Raw genomic sequence first — 21,740 nt, 5'->3', positions numbered from 1 at the left:
AAGGGAAACTAATATTCATAAGGCAGTCAAGGATTTTAGTATTATTTACCCTCTTCAAGCTATACCTAGATCCCTGTATCCCAGAGCCCTGTTGTTCCAAAGTTGAGTATGCATCACTATTTATCTCTGTCCCACTAGGCCATGAAACCCTGTCTCAGTGTTCCCCTATTTATCTTGTTCTTCTGACCCATAGTGACCATGGGGTTTCCAAGGAGCAGTTGGTGAGTTTGAGCCACCAACCTTGCAGTTCAAATGGCTTTGCAGTCTGGTGCATTAGCTCACACACAGCGCCACACCATATACACTTATGTAAACTCCACCTCCAGCAAGATATAAAACATTTCCCTCACCCCACAAACTGTTTTGAATTTAAAATTACCTTCCAGTTTCATTACATGTTTATAACCTCAGACTACTTAGTTTTACCCCACTTACAGTCATGGGCCAAAAGGATAAATGTGTGGGTAAGTTATTCTAGGGCATATTTTCTATCCATGACTCTAACGAGATGCTTTTTCAATTGCTGATGTTTCCTTAGGAGACGTTCCTGATGCATGAGACACACACAACCTCTGCTGAGAAAATCTACATTGGAAGTGGTATTTTTGCTGCAGTGATACTTAGTTTTTTTATTGCCCTGATCATAAAAAGTAAGTAAATTCAGGATTGTTCCTAATGAAACATAACAAGCCGGTATTCTCTGGCTTTTCTAGGCCATATGCTACTTATTTCACGTAACATTCTTGTAGCCCAGTGTCCTTATCTGCAATGATGTTGTGATGTGCCGTGGAGTCGGTTCTGATTCACAGTGACCCTGTACAGGATTTCCAAGGCTGTAAATCTTTATGGGAGCAGAAAGCCTCATCTTTCTCCTGCAGAGCAGCTGGTAGCTTCGAACTGCTGACCTTGCGGTTCGCAGCCTGATTCATAACCACTACGCTGAACAGCTCAATACCTACTTCGAGGCAGTGGTGAGGTTCAAAAGAGTTAAAACAATCACCATTGCCATCAAGTCAATTCTGACTCATAGTGACTCTGCAGGATAAAGTAGGGTTTGTGAGACTGTTAATCTTTAGGGGAGCAGCCTTATCTTTCTCCCATGGAGTGGCTGGTGACTTTGAACCTTTGAACCATCAACCTTGCGGTTAGCAGCCCAGTGCCTAAGCTAGACCTCCACCAAACCTACTGTGAGAGTCAATTCTGACTCATAGCCACTGTAGATTGAGTTTCTGATCCTTAAATCTTTACAGGAGCCAATAGTTCATCTTTCTCCAGGAAAGGATCCCTGGTGGCATAGTAGTTAAAAACTAACAGAAAGGTTGTTGGTTCTTACCCACCCGCTATTCTGAGGGGGAAAGATGTGACAGTCTGTTTCTGTAAAACTATAATTTTGAAACGCTACATGACAATTCTACTCTGTCCTATAGGATATGACTAGGAATTGACTTGTTGGCAAAGAGATTGGTTTTGAGGTATGTTGTTGTTTAAGTGCCTTCGAGTCGGTTTTGACCCATAGCAACCCTGTATAGGGTTTCCGAAGAGCAGCTGGTGAGCTTGAACAGCTAACCTTGCAGTTCAAACAGCTTTGCAGTCTGAGGCATTAACCCACAGCGTCACACCAGGATTCCAGAACCCCTAGGTAATTCTGATGGTTGTGTTAGTTGGAGTTGGGAACCATTCTTGAGAATTGACACAGGGGCAGTGGGTTTGTTTTTGGTTGATCTACCAAAGATAATGCTAGTTTTCTTTATTTCCTACCACTGAAGGAGAAACTCAATCCTAACCTCTTTGTTGTTGTCATTATTAAGTACTGTCAAGTCAGTTCTGACTCATAACAACCCTGTTTCCGAGGAGTGACTGGTGAATTTGAACCACTGACTTTGTGGTTTAAAGCGACCTTACGGTTGAGTTGAGTGCTTATCCTACAGTGCCACACAAGGACCCCAAGGGAACTCATTTGCATATTTTGGTTGCTGGAACTGAACGTTTCAATGAGTTGTTTGGCTGCTAGGCGCTCTTCAGGACTCTAGGTGATGCATGAAGTTTATATTCCAGTGGAGTTTATATTTGATATGAGTGCTTCTCAGCCATTTTCTTTCTTTCTCCCCTTAACCCCCACTCACTGTTGTTGTTGTTGTTGTTGCTAAATTTCATTGAGCCAATTCCAACTCATAGTGACCCTGTGCAGGGTTTCCAAGGAGCAGTTAGTGAGTTTAAACTGATCCTACAGCACCACACCAGGAGTCCTATTGTCCCCCCAAGACTTGATAATTGGCTTTTGTAAAGATTACAGCCACGAATATCCTATGAGGCAATTCTACTCTGTCACATGGGGTTACTATGGTTGGAAATGACTCACCCACAATAGCAACACCTAACAAGAACAGCAATAAGGAGAAAAAATAAAGTTCTATTTTCCTTAATAGAGAGAAATTAAATACTAAGAAATAAGTTTGTCAGATAGAGTTGGGCTTTGGAGGACCAAAAACCACTGGCATGTATATGATATGTTTTGCTTTCCTCCTTGCTCTCAAACCAATTTACTCCCACCTGGGTGGTATAGAAGAGATTGCATGTTCTACAGTTACCCATTTAACTGGGAGGCAAGATTCTGTGAGAAGAAATTGATTGCAGAATTAGGACTATTGTTGTTAAATGTTGCATTAATTTCTACTCATATGACCCTATATGGGGTTTCTGAGGCGTGACTAGTAGGTTTAAGCTGCTGATCTTGTGGTTAGCAGTTAAGTGTTTACCCTGAAGTGCCATACCATGGCCCCCAGAGTTAAGACTGCCATAGAAAACAAAACAAAATAATAAATAAACCAGTTAACATCAAGTTGAATTTGATTTAGTTTGATCCATGTGTGTCAGAGCAGAACTGTGATCCCTAGGGCTTTTAATGGCTGATTTTGGAAACACATGGTCAGACCCATCTTCCAATGTACCTTTGAATTTACTCAAAATTCAAATCCATGGGTTAGCTGTTGAGTACATTAAGCATTTACAATATCTAGGAACTTGTTATAGGGGAGAAAAGAGAGCCCATCTTCAAATACATAAATATTACAGAGACTTTTTAAATTAAGCCTTTGTAGTTTTTGTTGTTGTTAAGTACTGTAGAAGTGGTTCCAACCCATAGTGCTCCGGTACAGGGTTTTCGAGGAGCAGCTGGTGAGCTTGAATCACCCACCTTTTGGTTCAAATCAACTTTGTAGCCCAGTGCATTAAACCCACAGCATCACACCAGGAGTCAATATAAGGCAAACACAAACATAGATCACTCAGGTGAGGGAAATCCTAGCCACCCTGCTGAGTTTTCAGTTTATCTCCACATGATGACCTTTTATAGGGCAGAGAGAACAAATGGAACTCCTCCCATAGCTATGACAGCAGCAGCTATGCATCACATACAGGGCCTAAGGAAAGCAGGGAGGGAACTATTGCAGATAGGACAGTTTACAATCTCTGTGACTCTCAGGGTATGTCATCACAACTAGGAAATCATTAACGGATGTATCCAGTAATGTTCCTGCTAGTATCAGCTAGAGGAAGTGGCCCCAAACACACTTTTAAATAGTCTCTGCTTCTAACTCTGGCAGTTCAGAGGTGCATGAGGTACTCAACAAAAAATTGGCATCTGAACACAAACCTAGGTACAAGATAGAATTAAACTCTGCCTGCCTGGAGTCATTCAGGCAAAAAGCTTTCAGATGCCATGTTCTACAACAGACTCCAGGATTAGATAAAGGCTTTCCAAATACAGCCATTCAGGGCTGTACACCTTCCTTCCTTTCCTCACCCCTAATTGTGTGTCTGTATGTGTTTCTCTGTACTATATATAATTCACTGTCCCCTATGAAGGAATCATTTTTGCAAGACACTGTGCATAAGGTCACGACTGATCAATTTTTTTCATATGTGTGGGTAAAGGGGAGGTATGAAATAAGAACACTTGTGTAATTTGAAAAGTTTGTCCATATAATTAGCTAGAGTGTAGTCTAAGTTATTATTTGAAAATTGGGTAAAATTCTTCAAACCTACTTTCCCTAATGAAACCAATTTTTGATTTCTCTCTTAGGGGGAAAGGGATGACTAGAAGTTTAAAGCTTGTCAAAAGTTATGACTTTATGTGTTAGTTTTCTTAAGACAATCCTGATTTAAACTACTTTTCTGTCAGTCATCTAAAACACCCTGAGATTTTTCTTTAAAAAAAAAATGAAATCTAATTATTAATGATTAGATTAAAGTAAACCCAAATGTATGAACATATGTATAAAACTAGATGAAAACAAGATATTTTACAATCAGGGTCTGAGTTAGCTCCTACAGATTCATAAGGGAATCATGCTCATTGAAAGTCTCTGGGAAAGGACCTCTTCATTTATTCTTTTCCTTTTCAAAACAATCTTTCATAGTTCGACATTTATTTATTTCAGGTTGTGAATCTGGACAGATTCTGTGCTCATATTAAACTATTAGAAATAAGAATCTAATTTGGAAGAAGATATCATGAACCCTTTTTCATGTTTAATTTTCTTTTTGATTCTTCCCCAATATAGGGCAGTTATACAAGAGAAATAAACTGCAACATCCAAGGTAAGTATGAAAGGGTTTGTACTGATACTTTATAATGTCCCTACCTTAGTAACAATAAACATTCTTCTACCTCTCTCTCTTTTCTACTTTGCAGTTTATATGCCAGATCCTGAAAATCTAGCTTAGGAGCATTTCCCACTCCTAAATACTGGACTGCCAACTACAAGGTCGGAAGTTCAAGCCCACCAACCACTCTCTGCAGGAGAACGATGAAGCTGTCTGCTCCCATAAAGATTTACAGCCTTGGAAATCCTATACTTGGTTGCTATGAGTTGGAATTGATTTCATGGCAGTCTATTTGGTTTTGGTTGGTTTGCTAGTGATATTATTATATTATTGTTGTTGTTCAGTGCTGTTGAATCCGTCCCAACTCACAGTGATCCTGTATAGGATTTCCAAGGAGCAGCTGGTGGGTTTGAACTGCCACCCCCTGCAGTTAGCAGTCCAGTACTTAGCATACAGCCATATCAGGACTCTAGTGATACTACTAGCTTTCTGAATTTCCTGCAACTGAAGGATAATCTCTTATAGCAAGAGAACTGAACTGCACACTTAGTTTGATGAAATTCAACATTTAAATGAGTTGTATGGTTCATACTTTTATTTCTTTCAGTGCTCAGTTTATTGAATGCCTCTGGTAGCACAGTTGTTATGAATCGGGCTGCTAACCTCAAGGTCAGCAGTTTGAAATTACAAGTCATTCCATGGGAGAAAGATGAGGCATTCTGCTCCCATACAGCCTCGGAAACCATACCATACTCAGGGTCACGATGAGTTGGAACCAACTCCATGACACACTACAACCACTACCACCATATTCTAGAGAGATGAACAAAACAAAAAACATATAAGCAAATAAACAAGGTACTTTTAGGTGCTTCCAGATAAACACCATGAGGAATATTTATTGTTGTTGAGTGCCGTCAAATCTGTTTCAACTTACAATGACCCTTTATAGGGATTCCAAGGAGCAGCTGGTGGGTTTGAACTGCTGACCTTGTGGTCCAGTACATTATTTTGTAGTGCCACACCAGGATGTCATTAAGAATACAGAACAGGGTAAAGGCTAGTTGAGCGATCTCTGAAGGAACAAACAACAGCCGTACAGAGATCCTAGAAGAGAATTTCAAGTTTAAGGTCCAGGAAGTTCAAAGACTGAGATGGGTCGCATACCTCCAGTTCTCCATAGTTTTCAATATTCCTCTCTAGGATTGCTATGAGTCAGAAGCGACTCAACAATGCTTAACAACAACCACAAACATATCCAAATACTCACCTCATTTACGTAGCTGTAGGGTCTGTAGACATTTGAATTGATAGTATTTGTGTAAATTTTTCAGTCTATCCTGCTGCCCAATTAAAATCTAAATCCCCTCTGCTGCTTCAATGCCAAGAGTGCATATGCCTATGTATCTATACTGGTGGAAGACCACGACTTCTAAAGCCTAGTAGCCTGCATCACTTGGCCCAAATTTCTTTATATTGACTCAAAAGCCATTCTTCTGTGGCTGCCTCATTTTACTAGTTCTCCTTCTCTGGGTGTTTGCCTGCTGTGTTGTTAGGTGCTGTTGAGTCAGTGCCAAATCATAGTGACCCCCATACAAAACAGAACCAATACTGACTAGTCTTCTGCCATCCTCACAATTGTTGTTACGTTCGAGCCCACCTTTGCTGCCACTACGTCAATCCATCTCATTGAGGGTCTTTCTTTCAGTGACCTTTCATTTTACCAAGTATGATGGCTTTCTTGGGGGACTGATTTCTCCTGCAATATGTTCAAAGTATGAGGGATGAAGTCTTACCATCCTTTCTTCTAAGGGGCATTCTGGCTGTACTTCTTTCAAGACATTTGTTTGTTCTTCTGGCAGTTCATGGTATTTTCAATATTCTTTGCCAACAACATAATTCAGATGCATCAATTCCTCTAAAATCTTCCTTATTCACTGTCCAGCTTTTGCATGCATATGAGGCGATTGAAAATACCATGGCTTGGGTCAGGTACACTTTAGTCCTCAACTTGACATCTTTGCTCTTTAAAACTTCCAACAGGTCTTTTGTAGCAGATTTGCCTAATGTAATATGCTATTTGATTTCATGACCACTGCTTAATAAACATTGATTGTGAACGCACCAGGTTGTCAAACACTTCATTTTGCTTGAATCCAAGAGTCAACTAACTGCTTCTGAGAGTGGGGAAAAAAACAGTCAAGGAAGCAAACAATGGCAACAGTAACAAAACAAGTCTTTATAGACAAAAAAGCAGGAAACACGGGATCCTTTTAGATAATTAATATCTATCCTTTCACTGGTAACTTATCTTATTTTTTTTTTTCTTTCTAAAGTTCTTTTTCGTTTAAATTACATAATTGTAAAGGGAAAATATTTATCATAGAAAATGTTGAGAACTCACCTCCCTCCCCCAGAATTTAGCACTTATATAATGAACATTTCCTCATGGCATTAGCTGTTTTGGCAGTTACATCACACCCTGACTCATTTTGAGTTATTGACTACTAAACGAAATGTCTTTCACACATGTATAGCTAATTCATTTATGAGCTATACTGAAACTTTAGTTTGGTCTCTCATGTCCCTTTAAATGCCCTCCATTGGGGATTGTATGAAAACCTGGTAGTTTTCATAGCTCTGCTGACCAATCTCAGGTGACAGAAGTCACTCTATTCAAATCACAAAACAGCTACTACATCAAATCTCTGTACTTGACCCAGACTGCTGCTTCTGCTCTTTATTGTGCTTAGTATTCTAGGTCTTAATCAGTCCACTGTGACCTCCCAAACTGCAGGAGATACAAGATGAGCTTATCCGACAGCCACCCCCAACCCCTCCCCAAGCACCTTTCTCATAGCAGCTCTCTCCAATGCTTTAATCTCAGTGCCAGACCCTTTGTCCACTCAGTGTGAGAGTGTGTGTGTCTGTGTTGTAAATGTCTTCTAACTGATGGCTTTGAAATCTTTGATTGTGAGACACAGTATGAAAGATACTGATGCTACAACCCAGTACAGATTTATGTGAAACAATACTGTCTTAACTACACCCAATATGCTCTGCTTCTTGCACCTGTTTTTCTTAAGTGTGCAGGACATGACCTGCTAAAAAAGTTAATAACTTTTTCTGAATTATCACAAATCCACAGTTGGAAATTATTAGTCAAATTAGTTCTTAGTCACCTTTGAAATTTAGGACAGCAGTTTGATATATGATATCTGTCTTTCTGAAATTTCCATTTGCTATTCTATTATATGAGGAGCTCTGGTAGCATAGTGGTTATGAATTGGGCTGCTAACCTCAAGGTCGGCAGTTCGAAACTACCAGCTGTTCCATGGGAGAAAGATGAGGCTTTCTACTCCCGTAAAGATTTGTAGCCTCAGAAACTCTGTGCAGGGCCACTATGAGTCAGAACTGACTCCGCAGTACCTAACAACAACTCTATTATATGAGTCTCTTAAAGGAGGCCAGTCTGAGATTTAAAAAAACTGATTTGATTGTTGACCTGATTCTTACAGTTTTGATAACATAGTTCTTCCAATCAATCTAAAACTGTTGTCACCGAGTCAGTTCCAACTCACAGTGACCCTACAGAGCAGAGCAGAACTGCCCTCAGAGGGTTTCCAAGGCTGTCATCTGGAGGGAAGCAGACAACAGCGTGCAATGACTGGTGGATTCGAATCATTGACCTTACAGTGAACAATAGGACTTCTTCAAATTAATACTTGCTGTTATAGTTAGGTGCCGTCCATTCTTACTCATAGTGACCCTATGCGCAACGGAATGAAACACTGTCCAATCCTACCCTATCCGCACAGTTGTTCTAATGCTGAGCCCATTGTAGTTGCCACTGTGTCAATCCATCTCCTTGAGAGTCTTTCTCATTTTCCCTGGCCCTTCTCTTTACCTAAGGAGCTCTGGTAGCGTAGTGGTTACGAATTGGGCTGTGAAACTTAAGGTCAGCAGTTCGAAACTATCAGCTGTCCCATGGGAGAAAGATGAGGCTTTCTGCTCCCCTAAAGATTTAAAGCCTTGGAAACCCTATGTAGGGTTGCTATGAGTTGGAACCAACTCCACGGCACATCACCACCACCTCTTTACTTATTGACGTCCTTTTCCAGGGATTGGTTTTTCCTGACAAAATATCCCTGTTTTCTAAGGGGCATTCTGACTCTACTTCTTCCAAGATATATTTATTTCGTCTTCTGGAAGTTCATGGTGCTTTCAGTATTTTTTTTTTTTTTTTACAAATGCCATATTTCAAATGTATTGATTCTTCAAAGATCTTCCCTATTCATTATCCAACTTTCATATACATATGAGGATATTGAAAATACCACGGCTTGGGTCAGGTGTACCTTAGTCCTCAAGCTGATATCTTTGCTCTTTATTACTTGAAAGAGGTCTTTCGTTGACGTTTTAGACAACTTTACTCTTTTATCCTCTCATAATGATGTCACTTTGTGGTTCAGTTGTGAAGATTTTTGTTTTCTTCACATTGAGGTGCAATCCATACTGAAAGCTGTAGTCTTTGATCTTCATCAGTAAGTATTTCAAGTCCTCTTCCCTTTCAGAAAGCTAAATTGTGTCATACCACAGATTGTTAATGGGTTTTCCTCCCATCTCGATGCCATGATCTTCTTCATATAATCCAATTTCTTGAATTATTTGTTCACCATACAGATTGCAGAACTATGGTGAAAGGATACAACCCTGATGCACACCTTTTCTGATTGTAAACCACTCAGTCCTCTTATTCTGTTCTAATAACTGTCTCTTGGTCTATGTACAGGTTCCTCAGTAGCACCATTAAGTGTTCTGGAATTCCCACTCTATCTATAGTTTGTTATGATCCACAAATTGAATGTGTTTGTACATAGTCAATAAATCACAAGTAAACTTCTTTCTGGTGTTTTCTGCTTCCAGGAAAGAGCAGTCTGACATCAGCAGTGATATCCCTCATTCCATATCCTTTTCGGAATCTGGTTTGAATTTCTAGCATCTCCTTGTTAATGTACAACTGCAACTGTTTTTAAATAATTTCCCCCAAATTTGCTTGTGATAGTAATGATATTGTTCAGTCATTTCTGTATTCTACAAGATCACCTTTCGTTGGAATGGCACAAATATGGATCTTTTCCAATGAGTTGGCTAGGCAGCTATCCTCCAAGTCCCTTATAGTGAGAGCCTCCACCACTGCAAAATTTTGTTGAAACATTCAGTTGGTATTGCACCAATTCCTGGAGTTGTGTTTTTTGTCAATGCCTTCAGTGCAGCTTGGACTTCTTCCTTCAATACCATCAGTTCTTGATCATATGATACATCTTGAAATGGTTGAACATCAACCAATTCTCTTTGACACATTGATGGCTTATTCCGTTCATCTTCTTTTGATTCTTTTTGCATCATCCAAGATTTTGTCAATAAAATCTTTCAATATGCAACCTGAGGCTTGAATTTTTTTCAGTTCTTTTGACTTGAGAAATGTTGAATGTATTCTTCCCTTTAGCTTTTCTAACTCCAGGTCTTTGCACATTTCATTGTAATATTTGACTTTGTCAGCTTTAGTTCTTTAAAAAATTTTTGTGTAGCTCTTTTACTTCATCTTTTCTTCCAGTTGCTTTAGCTTTTTTATATTTAAGAGCAAGTTTCAGAATCTCTTCTGACATTTATTTAAGTATTTTATTTCACTCTTCGCTTCTAAATGACCTTTTGATTTCTTCCTGTGTGATGCTCTGGGTGACATCCCACAACTCTTTTGAACTTCAGTCATTAGTGTCTAATGCATCAAATCTGTTCATGAGATGATCTCTAAATTCAGTTGGGATATACTCAAGGTCATATTTTAGCTCTTGTGAACTTAGTTTAATTTTCTTCAGCTTTAGCCTGAACTTACATATGAGCAATTGATGGTCTCTTCCATAGTCTGCCCCTGGCCTTGTTTTGGCTAATGACATTGAATTTCTCTATCATCTCTTTCCACAGATATAGTCATTTTGATTCCTGTGTATTCCATCTGGTGAGGTTCACATACAAAGTTGCTATTTATGTTGTTGAAAAGGTGTTTGTAGGGAAGAAGTCATTGGTCTTGCAAAATTCTATCATGTGATCGCCAGCATAATTTCTATCACCACACCGTAATTTCCAGCTACTGATCCTTCCTCTTTGTTTACAGCCTTTGCATTCCAATCATCAGTAACCAATACATCTTGATTATGTGTTGTATCAATTTCAGACTGAAGAAATTGGTAGAATTCTTCAATATCATCATCATTGTGTTTAGTGGTAAATTTTCAATAGTGATATTAACTGGTCTTCCTTGTAGGCATATGGATACTATCCTATCATATACATCATTGTACTTTAAGATAGATTTTGAAACATCCTTTTTGACAAAGAATATGATTCCATTCTTCTTCAACTTGTGGTTCCTGGCATAATAAACCAAATGATGTCGGATTCAACTGGCTAATATTAGTCCTTTTCAGCTTACTAATGCCTAGAATATTGATCTTTATGCATTCCATTTTATTTGTGACAACTCCCAATTTTCCTAGATTTGTATTTCATACATTTCATGTTCTGATTATTAATAAACTTTTACAGCTGTTTCTTCTCATTTTGTGTCTCGTCAGCAAATGAAGCTCCTGAAAGCTTTGCTCCATCCATGTCGTTAATGTCAACTCTACTTTGAGGAACCAACTCTTTCCTGTCATATTTTGAATGCCTTCCAACCTGAAAGGCTCATCTTAGGGCACTATATCAGATGTTGTTTCACTACTGTTCATAAGGTTTTCAGTAGCTAACTTTTAAGAAATGGTCCATCTCTCCTTTTTCTTATTCTATCCTAGTCTTAAAGTTATACTGAAACTGTCCACCATTGGTGATCCTGATGGTATTTAAAATTCCAGTGGATTAGCTTCCAGTCTCACAGCAACACACAAGCCACCACAGTACAACAAACTGACTTAGGACCACTATTTTCACAACTCTAGAGAACACTGTTCATTTATAGTCCATGTGAATGGAGGTCTAGAGTTACAAAATTGATTGATTATTAATACAAAATGTTGCTCATATTTAAAAATTTATATATTCTTTCCCTTACTCATTTTGTTTACCCCACTCTTTCTACAGTGTAGTTTCATTTAATGGCCCTCAAATTGGAGCTTTACAAAATGCAACTGAAGAGCGTGTCCGAGCACAAGACAATGTCTATATAATTGAAGAAAATTTTTACGTCATGGAATAAGACTCACTGGACCTCCAGAAGATTATCAGGACTACAGAAGACACTGACAAGCTATCCTTGGGTCAGGCTTTAAGCCCCAGGGTCATTTTTCTGTGTCACTTTCATCTGGCATCTAACAGGTTACTGACATAGGGTAGCAGACTCTCTAGATCACATCTGTGCATAGTCAGTCCTGCGGATGATATAGTTCTATTTGTTGTTCATTGATTGTTTTGTTTTTCCTTCCAACTGGTTCAAATATTCTGATTATCACAATAGTTCTTTTTTAAGTACAAAAGTCTTAGGATCATTTATTTTCTTAAAAAAAAACCTATTGCTATAGATTTGATTCTAACTCATAGTGAAGGCATAAGGAACAGTAGACTGTCCCATAGGGTTTCCGACACTGTAAATCTTTACATTGTGGCAGACTGCCACATCTTTCTCCCACAAAATGGTTGGTGGATTCAAACTGCTAACTTTTTGGTTATCAGCCAAATGCTTAACCACTGCACCACCTGGGTTTCTCCATATTCTTTTTAGATCTCATGATCTCTATATCCATCAAAGAGATCAAAGAGAAAACTCATTAAAGAAATAAGAAATGAACTTTCTTCATCATGAAAGGTGTTGAGGAGAGAAGGACAGGATTTATAATCAGCAAATCCTACTGGGGACTGAAAAGAGCCTCACCTAGAAGCATCTCATTATGATCTCTCCAATTCCTTTTTTTTTTTTTTTTTTTTTGCCTTTTTGTTGTTATTGCAACTCTAAAAGTTGCATTTCTTAGATTCCCCTGAGGGTTTCAAATCCTGGGGGTGTGCAAGTTTTTATTTCCCTTGTGGGGGAGAGAAGTAAGTCTAATGTCACCACTATAGATTGATCTGGCTCCTTTCTGGGAATATGAGTCATTAAAGACTTTCCTTGGAATTAGAATGGATATTTTAAAAGTTAGAAGAAGTTAGAAAATCACAGTTACCATGTACAATGTCTAATGCCAACACCAGTTTGTTGGGTAGTTGAATATGGACCAAGTAGACAGCAGGGGAAGAAAATCAAACCATTCAACACATTTATGGTGTATCTTCTGTGTGTCACAGTGCTGTTGAGTCAGTTTGAACCACCATCCTCGTGGTTAGCTGTTCAGTGCTTATTATAAAGCACCACATCAAGGACTCTGTGACACAGTGCTAGGCACCATAGTGCAACCATATGGCTCTCTCACATAATTCTTAGAATGAGGCAGGGGAAAAAAGAAAAAAAAAAAAAAAAAACAAAGTAAGAAAGGAACGGAATAAGGGAAAAAAGGCTTTTGTCTGAGTATAAGTGCCCAGAAAAATTAGTTTATATACATTATATCATCATTTAAGAACTATCACTAGTTTCAACCCAAATTTGAAATTTCTAAAATGTCCCCAAGCTGCTTTAGTAATTTAAATTATTTCAGAAGGATGAAGGATCTTTTATCTGATCAATTCCAATGCTATCTTTTCCCAAGAGTCAATTAAATTGTGGGTTTTGCCAAAGGAGATATATATATATGGTTTATTCCAATGTTATCACAGTCACTTTTGATTGTTTAGATTTGGGGTTACCTCTTTTTCATGTAAATTTCCAAGGGCAAACATTCTCAGGGGAGAAACATGCCTACAGGAACAGTTAACAAGGCTGAGACTAATTTCAATTTCAATTTAAAATATACCCTGAGACAATTGCTTGGAGTTCAGAGCTACTCACACCGTGGTGGTCTAATAGGGCAGGATGCTAGCTTTATAAGACTTTTTTACACTATTCTGCAGAGTTCTAGGAAATGAGTAAGTCATCTGTGTATGAAGTTCCTATGGGAAAGTAAGATTGGGAAGCATTGTATACCGGGTTTCCTGACGGTGTTAATCTGATCTTTCTACTTATAAATTTTGTTCAGTCTACAGTGTTTTCTTTTTTTCTATATATATTTTTAGCCAATGTACATAAGCTGGGAGATTTGAAATTCAAGCTCAGATGTGCAGCCATTCTGAATAGACACTCTACATAGCACATGGGGCTACATTCATAAGTGGTTGGGGGCCTCTTAGATGGAATCATACCCTCTAGTCTACCTCACCACCCCTGGATCTACCACACTCACTTTTGTTATATGGCTGGTATTTGTGACACCTGCTCTCTACTCCATCCCTTTCCTGGATATTTAAGATGTGTGTTGAAGGATCTGGGAGTCTGGTCAATTTTGTTTAATCAAGCACTTCCAAACTTGTTTGAGAGCATAGACACTTATTCATGGCATTCTGTGACAGAATACATAAAGTATGAGAGAAAAAGATTTAGGATTAAGAAGACCTGGATTCTAGCCTAACTCATTTAACAATAATACTCACTAAATGGTATGAGGGCAAATAATTCTTTAATCCTAAATTTTTTCATCTGCTAAAGACCATCATTTTCATACTTACCATGTAGTGGTAAATTCCAAGGAAATGGTACTCAGTAACAATTGTTAAAAGTTGACACTACAGAAATGAATGGCGGTTTTCCTTTTTCAGTAGACCTTTTAGTTGTAGCAGACCTAGCATTAACACTCAGTCAGTAATATCAATGGTGTAGCACTCATAAGTTTTTTGCTGTGCCAAACCTCTTATTTTGTAAATGACACTTCTTTTTTGAGAAAGTTGATGTTTGGTTATTTGGCTTTTTTACCGCTGTTGCTGGAACGATAAGTTAAAAAATGTCAAGAGCTGAAGAAGAAGAATGGGGGTTGGTGGGGAGGTGCGTATTTGTCTAATGACATGAAATTCTTTTCTGTAAATATACTGATCTTGAAAATGTATTGAATGTTTCTGTTTTTGATACTTTGAGACACAATTGAGATTTCATTATGTATCATATGTCTCAGGTCATCAGGACACTGGTTCAATTAACACTGCATATTTAAATGCAAATAATTTTGCACAGCTTTGAGAAACAGCAGAACTATCCTCCTAGTGAGGTTTGTGGATATGACTGAAATAATTTGTGAGTATTTGAAGCATGAAGGATTCTTGCCTAGTATATACTCTCATTAATAAAAGATTTTTCAATCCAAAAACTGACTGTTATTTTCCCAGGTTTGTAAGTTAGTCTGGGTCAGGTGTTTTTAACTTGCTGTGGGCTCACAGGATCAGGTCCAAATGAGTCTAAATGGATGGAGAGCTTAGATATGCCAGGAACTCTTTTAAGAACTAACTCTTCCTGAACTCTAGTTCCCAAGGACCTCCAATTTAGTAAGAAAGGAGCACAAATACTATCATTGCAGTTACTGATTAATTCCAAGAAGATGATAAAAGAGAATGTGATATAGTAGGGCTACCCAACTATGGCACTGGTATTTAGGGCCAAATGATTCTTTGCTGTGGGGGCTGTGCTGTTCATTGTAAGTTGTCAAGCAGAATCCCTAGTCTCCTGCCTCCAAATGTTCATAGCACCCTATGTCTCTAGTTGTGACAGCTCCAAAATATCCCCAAACCCCATGCCCCACTGCCCTCAAGTTGATTTGAACTCATAATGACCCTATTGTTGTTGTGTACTGTGGAGTCGGTTCCAACTCATACTGACCCTGTACAGGGTTTTATGGGGCTGTAAATGTTTACAGGAGCAGAAAACCTCATCTTTCTCCCACGGAACAGCTGGTAGTTTCAAACTTGAGTTTAGCAGCCTGACTTGTAACCAGTACGCTACCAGAGCACCTTAGTGACCCTATGTTGTTGTTGTTGTTGTGAAGTGTCATTGAGTCGGTGCTGACCCATAGCGACCCTGTATAGGGTTTCTGAGGAGCAGCTGGTGAGCTTGAACTGCCGACCTTGCAGTTCAAACGGCTTTGCAGTCTGGAGAAATAACCCACAGTGCCACACCAGGACTCCCTAGTAACCCCATAGAACAGGGTAAAACTGTCCCAGAGGGTTTCTAAGACCGCCACCTTTTTCTCCAAAATATCTCCAGATGTTGCCAAATGTCTCTTGAGGGGCAAAATTACTTCTGTGATAGGGCATGTCTGGGGGGCAAGTGGGTGGGGAATGGTACAGCTTTTACCAGATTAGTCAGGGGCCCCCTTTGAGAAAGAGGTGACATTTAAGTTGAAACTGAAAAGATGAGTAGGTGGCAGTCATATGAAGATCCAGCAGCAGGAACCCCTACAAATGTAAAAACCCTGCAGCAAGAAGAAGCTGATATATTAAGAAGGAGGCAGTTTGTTGCATTCAAAAGACCAAAAGAAATCAGTGTGGCTGGAGCAACCTAGTCTATTGCCTTCCTGACTTCAGGCATCCTCATAACATTTGTCATACGCTCATTGTCTTTTTGCTAGTATTTAGTCAAACTTCTTCAGATTGTTGTTTTTTATTGTTAAGTACCGTCAAGTCATAGTGATACTGTATATGGTTTCCAAGGAATTGCTGGTGGGTTTGAACCTCCAACCTTGTCATTAGCAGTACAGTGTTTATGCTACAGCACCACATGTTAATCATCCTAGATCAGGGATGGAGAACATTTGGCCCATGGGTCATATAAGGACCTTGAAATCATTTGGTCTTGGCCTGCCAAGGCAACTGCAGTTCCAACCATCACACTAGAGATGAGTTCATTAAATGTTTGACCAAATATAGGAGATAATTTTTAAGTTGATAATTCTGTATGGCCCATGAATGATGCTGAAAGTTTCCAAATAATCTTATGCAAAAAAAAAAAACAGTTTCCCCACCTTTATCCTAGATAATAACAGGAGTCCTGGAGTGCCAGGGTTAAGTGCTCAGCTGCTAACCAAAAGTTCAGAGGTTTGAATCCACCAGCAACTCCACAGGAAAAAAAAACCTGGGCAAATTTTGGTGTCCTGAATGAAGCAGAAGGGAAAGAACTTGGCTCAGGAGCCAAGAAAGGGAATACAGGGGAAGAAGAGGTGCAGGAGGGTACATCCTGGCAATAAGGGGCTTTCCACAGGGCTGGTGAGGGCCCCAAGGCTAATAGAGTGGGTCCTAATACAGAGGAGCCAGACACAGTACCAAAGTTTTGCTCTGATTGTATTGGGCCCAGTAACAGCTGAGCCCATTCTTTTCCAACTAGCAACTCAAAGACTCTGTAATTGGCTAGGTGAGAACTGAGTTTAGATGGCTCACAAGTGAGTTTTTAAATCATTTTGAGTTTTCATTTAAACAACAATAATGCACCAAACCCATGATTGAATAGATATTATTTGTTGCTAAGTGCTGTGGAGTCAGTTCTGACTCCTAGCGACCATTTATAGGGTTTCCAAGAAGCTGCTGGTGCAATTGAACCACTGACCTTGTGGTTAGCAGTCCAGTGCTTATACTACAGTGCCACATCAGGACTCCTAGCATGATTAAAATTTTAAAGGTCATCTAGCTCTGGTAGCGTAGTGGTTACGACTCGGGCTGTGAACCGCAAGGTCAGCAGTTCGAAACTACCAGCTGCTCCGCGGGAGAAAGATGAGGCTTTCTACTCCCGTAAAGATTTACACCCTCGGAAACCCTGTACAGGGTCGCTATGAGTCGGTTCTGACTCCACGGCACATAACAACAACAACAACAAAAGCAATTTGAGCAAATAATCCCAAAACGGCAATGCAAGTATGGCCAAATTTATAAAGCTGTCTGAAGTCAGGGAGGCAATAGAAGCTTGTGAAAATACTGATTCCTGGGTTTACTCTTAGGGCATCTCATTCAGTAAGATGTGTGAGAACTGGTAATTTAATATGTTTATTTAAATTGAAGAGGACAAGTGACTACAAGTTATTTTACATTTAAACTAAATCATTCAGATTCCATTAAAAATGAATAGAAGCAGAGGAGGTGGGGCTTAATGGCAGATAGGGTAGAGGGGCAGTGAAGATTTCTGTTAGTAATAACACAGAATACCAGGTGAAGCGAGTTCAGGGGAGAGGCCCACAACTCTGATCCACATACGTAGGAATATTTAAAATGTTTGAAGGCTTACAGCTGGTGGAACTTATAGCAGAAGGAAGAAATCTCAACCTTTTGAATCTGCCGGGCTCAGCAGAAGAAATCTCAACCTTTTGAATCTGCTGGGCGCAGTAGCCTAGAGCCAACATCTTGGGTGAGACCAAACAGCAAGGCCAGGCCGGGGAGCAAGCAGACCCACCACGGACTAATGCCTGTGGGAACCTTGGAGACAAAGGTGGGCAATATGCTTTGTTTGGGTTTGTTTTGTTCTGATTTTTTTCTGGTATCTCTTCAATGGCCTCTCGCTGTCTGCGCACCTCCATTCTGGTGACTGGAGACGGTACCTGAGTGAGTGGCCACTCCCACCCCTACCACTGGAGGGTTCTTCTACCATGCATGCACATAGATCCTCTCAGTGGTCAAAGGTCCAGTACCCACTTAAAACCAACTGGCAGCACAAAATGGCCGCAGCCAGCCCTGCACTGTTTATTAATAGGGAAAAGGCCAGAACAGGGGGTATGGAGTGGGAGAGATTCTAAAAACAAAACAGGCCGAAAATTAAATCCTGAGGTAAAGCATAACAACCAACAGTGGCATCTTGAAATTTATCAGGAGACTTGAAGGCAAGAAGCTGTAAGAGGATATTAAAGTCATACTCATATTAGGATACAGGTGGGTTTTTTTTCCCCCCCCTCTTCTCTCTCTCCTCTCTCTTTTCTGCAATTATAGATGACAGTATCCAATTTGGTGTTTTTTTTGCTGTTGCTATTTTGCTTTTTTTGGTTTCCCCTTTTATGTTTAAGGGGCTCTTTCTCTCCCTATATTACCCAAGAAGAGACAGAAATTGCTGCCATATAGTCAAGCTACAATCACACCCCATATAACACCATAATCCATGCAAGAACCAATATCAATTGCCATACACCAGGGAGGCAGACAACACCTGTGAAAGTTACTCTGAGTTAAGCAATAAGAAGAGTGAAAAGGGAAGCACACCTAATCACATCTACCTGGAGGCAACCAGAAAACATAAAAAGTACCAAAACACACACTCAATTAAGTATTAAGGCCACAGTTAACCACTGGACACGTCCAAGAGGCAAAAACAGATGATTGTATCAGCAAATGTCCAAAAACAAGATAACAAGTCTGAGACAAATGGCCTAGAGGTAGATCTAGACTACATTATGGAATGAGGGCAGGCCTTGGAAATGCCTGAGAAGGAATTCAGAAAAATGATTATAAAATGTTTCAAAACACATAACAATGGAGTTGAGAAAAATAAGGAAGAAGTCAGGAAAGCTCTACAGAAACAATCAAGATAGATACAGCATTGGAAATAATTCAAAACCTACAGAAAGAAGTCCATATGATTAAGAATAGAATATCAGAAATAGACAACACACTGAAAGGGCAAAGGAGTAGAACTGAAGAGATGGAAGGCAGAACATATGAGCTGGAAGACAAACTTCTCAATAGAACTAAGATAGAAGAGCAAATAGAAAAATTGATTAAAAAAATCTGAAGGTCTAAGATTCATGTTGGACAACATGATAAAGAATAACTTAACAATTATCAACATTCCGAAACAGGAAGAATCACACAGGTCCACAGAGGAGATAGTTGAAAAGCTACTGGAAGAAAATTTCTCTAACATCCAGAAAACCAAAAAGATAAACATTCAAGATGATCAATGAACCCCAGGAAGGATAGACCCCAAAAGAAAATCACCGAGACATAATCAAGCACTCCAGAATCAAAGATAAGGAGATAATCCTGAAATCAGCTAGGGAAAAGAGAAGCATTACATACAACGGCAAGTAAGTCAGCTTAAGCTCAGATCTCTCAACAGAAATCATGCAGGCAAGAAGGTAATGGGGAGACACATATAAAACACTGAAAGAAAAACATTTCCAACCAAGAATCTTTTATCCAGCAAAGCTAGCAATCAAATATGATGGTGTAATCAAAACATTCCAGGATAAACAGAAGCTAAGGGATTTTTCCAAAGGCAGCCCTGAACTACAAAACATCCTAAAGGGAGTTCTGTGGACTGAGAACCAACAAGAACAGACAAAACCCAGAGATTAACATACATGGCAGCACCTCTCGGAACTCAATCAACAAATGGAAGAATCGAGAACAGTCAAAACTATAAGAACAAACTCAGAGAATCTGGGAGGTCGGTCTATGATCAAAACAATTGCAACATGAAAGAAAGTAAACATGTAGGAACAGAGATCCAGATGGTGAGAAGGTCAGATAGATTACAGGATAAAATAGACTGCACTAAATGGAGGAAAAAGTTAATGGAATATAAAGTAACCTCAAAGAAAATTAACACTTCACAACATACCAAGAAAATGAAAATCCAAGAAGAACATGGAAACATTAAAACTATGAGGAAGCTCACAAGAAAGAACAAAAAACCATGAACTCAGCACAGCAAGATATGCAGAAAAAAGAAAGCAGCAATACCACAAATAAACAAACATAATGGCAGTAATTAATCCATACCTATCGATAATTATACTGATGTAAACGGATTAAATGCACCAGTTAAGAAACAGAGGGTGGCAGGATGCATAAGAAAACAATATCCTTCAATATACTGTCTGCAAGAGACACATCTTACACACAGAAACAAAAACAGATGAAAAGTCAAAGGATGGATTGTGGGTTTTGGTGGCAGCAGAGACAGCCAGGTAGGAAAGGCTCCATGGGGGAGGGATTGAAAACTCAGAGAAGCTGCACTCATGGAACACCACTAGAGCTCTGGATCTAGCATAAGGTCCAGGGTGTTAGTTTCCCTCACGTGCAAGTGGAAAAATCAAGATATAAACTAAAATACTGTGAGTTAAGAATCACTCAAGACGGAACTCCCTCTGCAGCCACCCTGCCTGGGCAGAGTTCAGAGGGCAGGGCTACAGCCAGACTGACACAGGGAACCTGAGCTAAAAGCAAGTGGTACAGTGACATTTGCAAAAGGAGGTGCAGGGAATTTTACACAGTTTTTCCTCTTCTTCCCTGTCTAGCCTTCTTTGCCCAGCTCTGACGCCTTCAGGTGGGTGGGTGTGCAAACCACCCCCACCAAAAAAAAACAAGGCCAGCGCTGACCCAACAGTTTTCCCATGGCACACAGAGAAAGAGCTTGGCGACTACTTATGATGTCAGCCTCCAGATGACAGCCTTTACTCCGGTCTATCTAACAAGAAAAAAGCAGGCCCATAAGGCCTGACAGACAAACCATATGCACAATCTGTAAAACCCCAATATAAAATGATGCAACTATCTTCAGAATTACGCTGTGCACATCCAACTACCAAACTGACCTCCAGAGACAAAAATAGTAGACAATCTTTATCCCGTTAGCTTCTCAATATCTATCTGCACACCTCTATGGTGATGACTAGAGGAGGGGCCTGAGTGAGTAGACACCCCCACCCACTGCTGGAGGCTTCTACGCACTGCCTGTGTAGCAAGGCAACTGGACAGTCAGCCACAATTTTATTTTCGTTTCAAAGTGGTGGTTTTTGTCTCTGCTTTTACATTGCTTCTGTGCTTGGACTTTTGCTTACAATTTTTTCCTGGAGGTGAGAGCTTTTTCTCCCTACGTTACCCAAGAAGAGACAGCAATCGTGGCCATATAGCCAAGCTACAAGTGTACTCTATAATATCCCACTATTGAGACAAGAGCCAATAACAGCTGCTAAGCATTACATGCAAAAAGGGAAACCTATCTCCTGATCATATCAACCCAGTAGGCTTAATAAAACAACAACTAACATCCATATAAGTATTGAAAAACACACACAACTACTGGAAATGATAAACAAAACATAATAAAAATATCAAAACATGTCCCAAAACAGAAAGAGTAACTGAGACAAATGAGCTGGACACAGACAAAGGGTACATAACTCTCAATGGAGAGAAACTGAAAGCCTTCCCTCTGCGAA

At 39.5% G+C, this 21,740-nt stretch overlaps 1 pseudogene; it reads left to right on the top strand.

The window, feature by feature from the left end:
• The window catches only part of LOC102814703, a 145,443-nt pseudogene that overhangs the window by 25,438 nt on the left and 98,265 nt on the right, over positions 1-21,740 (top strand).

Source organism: Chrysochloris asiatica, unplaced genomic scaffold (assembly GCF_000296735.1).
Source record: "Chrysochloris asiatica unplaced genomic scaffold, ChrAsi1.0 scaffold00057, whole genome shotgun sequence".
NCBI lineage: Eukaryota > Metazoa > Chordata > Mammalia > Afrosoricida > Chrysochloridae > Chrysochloris > Chrysochloris asiatica.
The sequence above is the reverse complement of the archived record's forward strand: the minus strand, read 5'-3'. Positions and strand labels throughout refer to the sequence as shown.